The sequence below is a fragment of the Echinops telfairi genome, unplaced genomic scaffold (assembly GCF_000313985.2).
Source record: "Echinops telfairi isolate 266 unplaced genomic scaffold, ASM31398v2 ScPeMD7_3509;HRSCAF=4178, whole genome shotgun sequence".
Lineage (NCBI taxonomy): Eukaryota > Metazoa > Chordata > Mammalia > Afrosoricida > Tenrecidae > Echinops > Echinops telfairi.
Genome location: NW_022107407.1, coordinates 6,093,938 through 6,104,062, shown reverse-complemented (window position 1 = coordinate 6,104,062; position 10,125 = coordinate 6,093,938). Strand labels below are relative to the sequence as shown.

Sequence of the window (10,125 nt, the reverse complement as noted above, 5' to 3'; positions counted from 1 at the left end):
GGGGTTTAAATGGAGAGAAAATGTTTTGAGAAACGATGTACAAATGCGCTTTACACAATTGATGTGTGTATGGATTGGGATAACAGTTGTATGAGCCCCAAATAAAATGATTTTTTTTAAAGAAAAAAAAAAAAAACCCTGAAGTCTGTGGTTCTTAGACACCCTAAATTTGAATGGAACCCACCCTTGGAGATTAATGTTCAACCAAACATTAAGACTACAAAGTGAATAGCACTAGGGAGGTATCTATTGCCCAGTATAGCCAGATGACATCGAAACTGCAGCATTTATCCAGCTATCCCTTCTGGTTTGTCCTCCTCCCGCCCCGCTCCCCCCCAAAAAAATAGAAGGAAAGAAGGAGAGATGGAAATGGGGTTGCAACAAATATCACAAAATACAAAATATGTATATATCTTCAATGGAAGACATTTGCTTTGCAAACTTTCATACAAATGACATTTATTTTTTATAAACATTTGGGGGGGGCTATTACAGCTCTTATCACAATCCATACATCCATCCATTGTGTCAAGCACATTTGTACATGTGTTTGCATCATCATTTTCAAAACATTTTCTTTCTAGTTGCGCCCTTGGTATCAGCTCGTTTTCCCCCCTCCTCCCTCCCTCCTTCATGAACCCTTGATAGTTTATAAATTATTATTTTTTGAATGAAAATGACAGCTTTTTTTTAAAGGGAAAGCAAGATTGGAAATTTAATCAAACTCTGGACCCTGAAAGTAAAGAGAATGGGATTTGCTGAACACAGCACTGCTAGTATGCTGGTGAATTAGTCGGTCAGTGTTCTAGCATCTGCTGAGTGTACAGAGGAAAGAAACCAGTCTACGGAAGAAAAGAAGAGTTGTTGAGTGACTATCGAAAATACATATTTTGCTTAGTTATTTTATTTGATTTCCAAAACATGTTGTAGAATTATTCTTTTCGTCATTATTATCACCAAAAACATATCCATTCTTAAGGCTGAAAATATTAAAGGTACAAAATGTTAAGCATCTTGTCATGATGTAACCAGTAGAGAAACTGAGACTCAAAACCAAATCCATCTGAATACATCTCATGCTCTTTCCACTGTCTTCACTATCATTCGAAGGAACTCACTATATCCAAGATGGACTTTGCTCTCCTGATGATTGAAAATGTGGTCTGATGAACAATTTAACAAACAACTTTTAGTCCTTTGTTTATTGATTCTTCCACTGTTCTAGATAGTATGAGAAGTACTATTGATCATAATTTTTGTAAGTTATTATTTTTAAAATTCAGGTATTTGCTTTCAGTTTATAACCTAGTGGAGAGTCATTCATAAAATAAACACACAGTTTATATGATGATAAATACATTAGAGAGATGAAAGCAGATTATGAAAGAGTTGGCAAAGCATGGCTTATTCCTTATATGCTTAAGATTTGTCTTCCCCATTCAGACATTGAGTTTCTCTCAGATAAATAATTTGTGTTTGGGGAACGTGGAAGCATAGTTAGGATCCTGAGTAATGGATATTAGTCAGCTGGCCTGGTTTGGCTATAGATTTATATTTTTAAGAATGTCAGGATTTGCCATGTTAGCAGAATAGATACAAAATATTAACTCACTCCATATATTAGGAACTGTAGATTACTGTTTTCTCAGGCAATTAAGATCTTGTTGCAGGTCCATTTACTGTTTTCCAGGAAAATATCTAAGCCTGATATTAGGGGGAAATATAACAAGCCAACCAACCAATTAGATGTATGTATGTAGAAATATATATTATGCAATCTAATCATGCAATTATTTGGAATTTAAAATCTCAATCCAGAGGTTCATGAACAGAGTCAATATTAAGACAACACTTTTCATTAAACTATACTTCACCCTATCAGATATTGTATTGAATACAATAGAAAAAGCACCAGAATACTATTGATGAAAGTTCTGTTTGTGTATTATATTTTTCTAGAAATGTTATGTAATTCCTCTAAGCCTCAGTTTTCTGATCTGTTTTTTTTAAAGGAAAACTACAATTATAGGAAAAAATAGTCATAGATGGATTATTACATGGCAGAATTGTTTTAAACATTCTGAAAATGTAAATTCATTTACTCTTCTCACTATCCCATGAGGGAGGGGCTACTAATAATCATTTTACATAGATATGGCAGCTGAAGTGCAGGAAGCTTAAGTTCTTTCCCTAAGTTCATAAATTAGTCACTGATGAAGTTGTTTCAACTTTAAAAATTATATATATTCTCTATTGTCCCCAAAGTGTACAATTCCATTTGTTTTCCAAATGGAAAGTTAATAAATTTTATGAGATAAGTATGTGTTGATATAAATAACATTTACTTTCTTCCACAGATTGGCAGACATATACAGCAATTATTTACTAATACATAAAATTTCAAGTGCGTTTTTCAATATAAACATTTTAAGTAAAATATAAGCATATTTGGGACTATGTGGATGGCATCTTCTTGGTAGAAGAACCGATTATAAAAAGTTCCTTGAAATAATTTAAAACCTGAAAATATTCATATTTTTTCTCTTGATTTTTTATAGAATGATACCAATAATTTGAAATATGAGTAATGGCTAAATTAGTTTCAGCCAAAGCTGGAATATTATGTAGTCGCTGAAAATAATGTTCATTTAAAACCTTTAAGCTAGAAACTGATAATATAATGTTATGGATAAAAGCAATACATAAAAATGAACATTCGGTATGATTCAGTTATAATAAGATATACATTAATAGGAACAAAGGAAATACAAAGATTAAATGTAAACACACCAAATCATTAGTGTTTTTCTTTTTAACTGAAAAGTAAGATCTTGATGTTCACAATTCTATTTCCCTTTATATTGTGCAGAGAAGCCCTGATGGTGCCGTGCTTAAAACCCCTGAGTGGTAACTGAAAGACCAGTCATTCCCACCCACCAGCCACTGTGTGAGAGAAAAATGTGGCAGTCTGCTTCCATAAAGATTTATGGCCTTGGAAACCTATGGGAAATATATTTTTTTGTTCAATATTTTCCAGAGGGGCATCAATGGTTAGAGCAGATTAAACTGCAATTTTCTCTGTTTATTTGTTTGTTTGCTTCTTTTGCTGGTGGATTTTAAAGTCCTTAAAATTTCTAATATGTGTTTTTCAATAAGTCTACCAATAGCATACTTGCTTTAATATTTATTAGCTTAAATAGACCTTTATACTTTTGTAACATATAATAGTGATTTTGTTTGGTTTTATTTTGTTTTATTTCATTTACTCCTTCTTACCACTGTGCATTCAATAGCCTGAAAACCCAGCCCCTGATAACATCCACTGCTATATAAACTATACAGTAACATCAGAATATCAGGAAACATGATTAATATCTCTGTCAATAAATGTGGATGATTAGATGGCTTCCTTTATTTTATTACCTTCTGCTCAGAACCCTGGCTTATTTCCCACTGGGGATTACCCTGGATAAAGGATCTTGATTCACGTTTTTCAAGTATTTGTGTGAACACTCTGAACTTGACCCTTCTGGCAGCCACAGAGTGTGTAATGGGAACTCAGGGCAGTGAAAACTCCCCCATGTGGCATGGTATGTCTGTTCAGCTGCCTGCCCTTCCTTTGTTTAGTACTGCAGTTGGAAGGAGTGAGGGAGGGGGCAGGGCTAAGAACTGACAGAGAGCTTAAAGAGAGGTGAGTCAGGGGAGAGAACATGCCTCTGATTCATTGGAAGGGAATCTAGAGGTTTCCCTTTCCCCTTGCTGTTGGTTCAGCACTATCCTGGCTAAACACCTCTTTCAAGTTCAATTTGTATTTTTGACAATAACAAATCATAAAAACGATTCCATTTATTTTCTTTTCCCCCCATTTATTTTCAATAGCTATAGTGATGGCTTCATTTTCTATATCTTATTGGATACACATTCATTAATACACTCATATCCATCTCAATAATTTAAGCACTATTTCAGAAAGTATCTTATGATATAAACAGACCATTTATGTGTACAAATGGTATTGTATAGGCCGAATATCCAATTTAAATAAACATTAATGACTTCAAGGTTAGTAGCAGAGATATCTATAACAAAAAGCAAACATGAAAGGAAGCCCATAGACATACAGTGAATTTTTACCACAGCCTTATGATTTCTGTGTGGTAGTAAAAACCCAAGGATAAAAAGAGAGTAAAGAAATCTCTGGCTGAGCGATTCTGTCTAATTTCAATATGCTTAATGGACCATTCAGGTAAAAGCCTGAAAGATTGTCACTGCAAAGGAGTAATGTGACCAATGAAGGAGCCTTGGCCTTTTCCTGCCACTGCGCTCAGCATTGAAATCTACCATGACTACGGATTATTATTGGTTTTCTCAACCATAGAACATTCCTGATCTAGTGTAATTCTAAATTTCCTAAAACACACGTAGCATACATCATCTTCTCCCCTCTTATACTAGAAAATTCCTGAAAAATAATTGGCTTTGTAGGGCTATTATTTTAGTGTATTCACCAAAAACAAGAGTCAGTAAATTGAGGTGCATCAAAAATATCTAACATCAATAGGACAAATTCTGTAATCACAATCTGGTAACAAATTGGAGATTTTTTTACTGTGAATCACATACTTTTGTGGAGGATTCTCTCCTCTGTGTGCATTTCTCTGTTGCATTCAAAAATACCAAGGCTCGTGAACATTGCATGTCAGCTTCATATCTCTATTGATTTTTTATTCTTTCTGAAAGGAATGTGAATATATATTTAAAAAAAACAAGCCTTGACCTTCATATTAAGAACACTACGAAAAGCTTCTTTTGTTTGCAAAAAATATCACTAGGCTATTCTTTATGAGGTTCCAGTGTACACTGAACATAAAAAACTCCAACATTTTCTGTTAGAATTTCAGAAAATCTTTTCATTTTTCTTTCTTTAAATATAAACTCTATATAACTTCTGTCAAAAGCAAGACAATCCCAGTGGGTACCTGAGCTATGGCAGTATTTTTCCAGCAGAGAATATGAATGTGCATTCATAATCATTGTACCTGGTGATAGATTGGGGAGGGAATGGATTTGGATAAAAAATTAGAACACTAAAAAAAAAAAAATTAGAACCCTATTCTCATCCTATCGATAGCAATGCCAAAATTTTGACATCATATTAGATATTAAGTAAAAAATAGCCACTAGCAGGTTAAGAAAGAAAGAAAGTAGCAGACTGGAGACAAAATGAGAGAGAACAAATTAAAATGAAGCACAGTACAACAAAATCATTTAAGTTAATATTTTACATAATCTTACTCTTAAGTACAAATGTACAACTCATGTGTTCATTTCCTCAGATCCAAAGTAAATGGAAGGTATATGTTAAAACATATTTTCTTTTGTGGAGACTTTTTTTTGAAACCTTGCATTTTGTTTGAACTACAAACAAACAAAATTCTAAGAGGTGTGGAAATCTAATTTTTATTAAGCAGACTCTGGTACCAAACAACTTCAGTTCAAATTCAGGTTTTGTTACTTATAGGTATACAAATATTCAAAGGTTTCTGAATATACATACTTATATATATGCAAATATGTATGTTTCTCATGTCCTTCATAAGAAATGGGGATATTTGTTCCAATTGAAGGATGTAGTACTGATAAAAATGTCAAAAGAATATTTTATCCATAGTAAGTACTCAGTAAATATTATTATTACTAATATATTATTACCAAGAGGAATCCAAAAGACCAGTGAAACTTTGTTGAATTGTGGCTGACAAGGATAGTCTGGAGGTGAGTTTCCTAAATTATAGAGGACTGTGTAATTGAATAATACATATCTATTTCTCTAAATTATTTTAGTGCACTTAACCTGAATCAAGGAATAACATATTGCCAAATGAAGCAGATTTATTTTTCTTTTTTTTGCTAGTTATGGTAGAGCAGGTTCTGACTCATGATGACTTTATGTAAAACAGAATGAAACATTGCCCAATCCTAAATCTTCACCATGTTTAGTGCCCTCTGATCTGCGGTGTCCTTTTTGCAGCATTCTAGTGGACAATATGCTGCTGTGATTCATCGAATTTTCATCTGCTAATTTTCAGAAGTAGGTTACAAGTTTGTTTGTTTGTTTGTTTAGCATTTCATTCAGAGCTTTTACAGACATCATAACATTCCATAGTTCAATCACAAAAAGCAGTGTTGTACAAGTGCTACCACAGTCAGCTTCAAAACATTTTCTTTCTCCTTGAACCCCTTGATATCAGCTCCCCTTTTCCTCTCTTCCCTTCCCTCTCCTCCAGGTGTTCATATTTTTATTTTGGTTGTTGCATCTTACACCATCCAATTTATTCATTTATGTTACTAGTTCAGGGGTGATTAATTTTACATTTACAGTTAGTTGTAATTCATACTGAAGAATGAATTTTGACAATCATCAAGGGCCTGAAGTCCTCCGCCCTCCTTGCTTTTAACAAGCAAAATTGTGTCATCTGACATTTGCTGGTGTGTTCATGAGCCTTTCTCCAATCTTGAGGCAACATTCTTCTTCATATAGTCCAGCTTCTCAGATTATTTGCTCCGTATACAGATTGAATAAATATGCTAAAATTATATAATCTTCATACAGACCTTCCTTTATTTTAAGCCATTCTTCTTAATGTAATCCATACTTTATTATGACCCACACAGTTGAATGTCTTTGCTTAGTTAATAAAACACAAGTAAACATCATTCTGGTATTCTCTGCTTTCAGGCAAGATTCATCTGATGTCAACAATGATATCCCTCAAGCCAAAAGCTCTTCTGAGCATGACTTGAATATCTGTCTCCTTCTTGTCAATGCACTGCTATAAACTTTTTAAATATTAAATTTACCAAAAATTTACTTGCATGTGAAATTAATAATGTTGCTGTTGTTGTTAAGTGCTGTTGACTCAGGTCCGACTCATAGCAACCATAAATTCAGCACTGTCAGGTCCTGCACAAAGTTGGAGCACATTATTGCAGCCTCTGTGCCAATCCATCTTTTTCGAAGGTTTTCACCTTTGCTGCCCCTCCGCTTTACTCAGTATGATATCCTTATGAGGGACTGATCTCTCATGATAACATGTCTCAAGTACATGAGACAAAGTCTCTCCTTGCCTCTCAGAACCATTGAGCCCTTGGTATCAGCTCCTCATTTTCCCCCCTCCTTCCCTGCTCCCCCCTCCCTCATGAACCCTCCATAATTCATGAATTATTATTATTTTGTCATATCTTACACTGTCCGATGTCTCCCTTCAACCATTTTTCTGTTGTCCATCCCCAAGGGAGGAGGTTATATATAGACCCCTTTCTACCCCACCTTCCTTCCACCCTCCGGAATCACCGCTCTCACCACTGGTCCTGAAGGGATCATCCATGCTGGATTCCCTGTTTGCAGTTCCTATCTGTGTCAGTGTATATCCTCTGGTCTAGGCAGATTTGTAGGGTAGAATGAGGGTGAGTACAGAGTGGAGACCCAAAGCCCATCTGTAGGCAACTGGACACCCCCTTACTGAAGGGTCATGGGGAGGAGACGAGCCAGTCAGAGTGAAGGGTAGCAATGATGAAACATACAACTCCTCTCTAGTTCTTAACTTCTTCCTCTTCTTGTGTTTTTGGACAGCAACCATGTCACCTGGAATTGCTTCCACTGCAGTTCTTGAGATACAAAGTGTTACTCTGGATGCTGTAGCTTTCCATTATCAAATCTGAATTTAATTCCGAAGACAGAGACTTTCTTAGTATAGGAGGCATGTTTATATAAAGCTTTAGCTAGGTATACATAGTTCAGGGTGGGGTGAGGGGGTTGTTTCTGTCAATGGTTAACTGAAACTCCGCTATCACTCTTGATTCCATTGGAAAAAAAGTGATCTAAGTTGGGGCTCCCTCATCTGTAGGTGATTCCGAGGAGAGGACTGCCCCTCACTTCTTCCAGACCAACCTCCAGGTCGCTTCCCTCCCAAACCGTAAAAAGTAATTCTTGACAATATCAATGTATTCTCTGTTTATTTTATTGTTGTTCATTAGTCAAGCCGGAAGGATTTTTCATTTTCTTAACATTGATGTATAATTAATCAAAGATTATAGATGTTGTGTGTCATATATATCACAGATTTTTAATGAGTCTTCCTCCTTTAATGATGTGTTTTTTATATAGTTCTGTCTCTTGGATTATTTGCTAAGCATACAGATTCAATATATATGGTGAAATGACAAATATGGTAAAATAAATATGATGAAGAGATACAACTCTGATGCTGACTGGTTCTGGTTTAAAACCAAATCGTACCCCTTATTCTGCTTAAATACCTGTCTCTTGGTTCATTGTACATGCTATGCATGAGTTCAATTAAGCATTTTGGAATTCCCATCCCGATAGGATAGTGATTTATGTATTGAGATGCTGACAGCCAGGTCAGTGGTTCAAATCCACCAGCCATTCACTGGGAGAGAGATAATGCTAATTGCTCCCATAAAGATTTAAAGTGTCAGGAACTAATGGGGCAGTGCCACTCTTTCCTATCAGATCTTTATGAATTGTAATTGACTCAATGTCAGCGAGTTTTTGTTTGTTTGGGTTTCTTCTTCACAATGTTATCCATAACTTGTGATAAGAGTTGTACAAGCCCTCAGTAAAATGATTAAAAAACAAAACACAAGGGGCCTCAGCAGACATCTTCTCTTGTGCTGCCCTGGATTGCCCAGGTCAGATTTCTCAGCCATAATCTACAAAACCAGCAATTGTAGAGAAGACCAAGAAAATGGAAGAGACTTACCATTTGTCCAGTCAGAAGTTTCGTGAGAAGAACAAAGGGAAGAAAAAAGAATCTCTCCCTCACCTCCATGAAAAAGAAGGAGAGCCAAAGTTAAGAGAGAGAAAGATAAATATTCCAAGAGGCACAAGAGCCGCAAGTTTTTGCCTCCTATGAGATATCTCACTTGCCTGTCTGCATTCAAGACAGTTGTCAGACCACCGATGGTCGTGCTCCTTGCACCAAGGAGTCACTAACTGGAAGATGGTGTCACCTAAGGGTCGATCTGAGGCAGAAACCAGGGGGCAAAACATCTCCCAAAGTTTGCCTGACCTTCTTAAATGCAGAACTGGAAGAACGGAATGAGAAATACAAGAAAATCAAAGAACTCAAAAATGCCAAAAGAGAGCTTTTGAATGCTAAAAAGGAAGCCTCCAAGAAACTCCTGAATTTTCTAGAAACAAGGGCGGTGCCTTTGAAGAAAGCCTTTGAGTTTCAGGCTTTGAGAAATGACCTTTCCAGAAAAATAACTCATGTCAAGAACTTAATAAAAGGGCTTCAGCAAGCCAAAGAGGTCTTCCACAAGCTGCACCTAGAGAACTGAGATTTAAGAGAAATGGTGAAGAAGCTAAGGCAGCGAAATGAGGTGGGCAGCACCCTCCTACAAGATGAAGTGAAGCTGTATTATGAATTAGAAATGGAAAAGATCCGAGGAGAGCTGAACGCCATCAAGAGTGAACTGAAAATCGAGAAAACCCTGCAAGCAAGAGACAACAGGGCCCTGGAAATGCTGTGAACACACTTTTTCACAGGAAGGCCAACCAGTGCCCTTGGCCAAAATCCAGGGAATACTTCTTCAAACTCTACAATAACATACAGACAAACAGATTTCTGGCTTTTCAGATCCATTTGATATCACAAAGGATATCCTTGGTTCCACGTACTACTTTAAATCTGGCTTGAATTTCTAGCAATTCCTTATTGTTTTGCTATTATTACTTTTTAACATCATCTTTGGAGTTTTACTTACATGTGATATTAATGATATTATTCAGTAACTTTTCCACTCTATTGCATAATTTATCTATGGAGTGGGTACAAATATAGCTATAGATATTTGTTGAATATTCTATAGTAGGCAGCATTAAGAATTATCACTATTCCCTTCCCTTACCCCTTGCCTGAATTTCACTGGGGCACCTGGAGTCTTACATTCTTAAAATACCAGCAAAGCGATTGGAAATTATACACCAAATTTAGAGTTTCTTCCTTCTATTTACTTTTCACAGAATTTTCCCTAAAAATTTCTAGCTGTACTATGAGTTAATTCCTCAATTCAGCAAGCCTCTGCTTTCATACCCAG

General features: G+C 35.8%; 1 pseudogene; it reads left to right on the top strand.

The window, feature by feature from the left end:
- LOC101657538 overlaps positions 1–9,675 on the top strand; it is a 30,427-nt pseudogene extending 20,752 nt beyond the window's left edge.
- Positions 9,676–10,125: the final 450 nt, after the last annotated feature.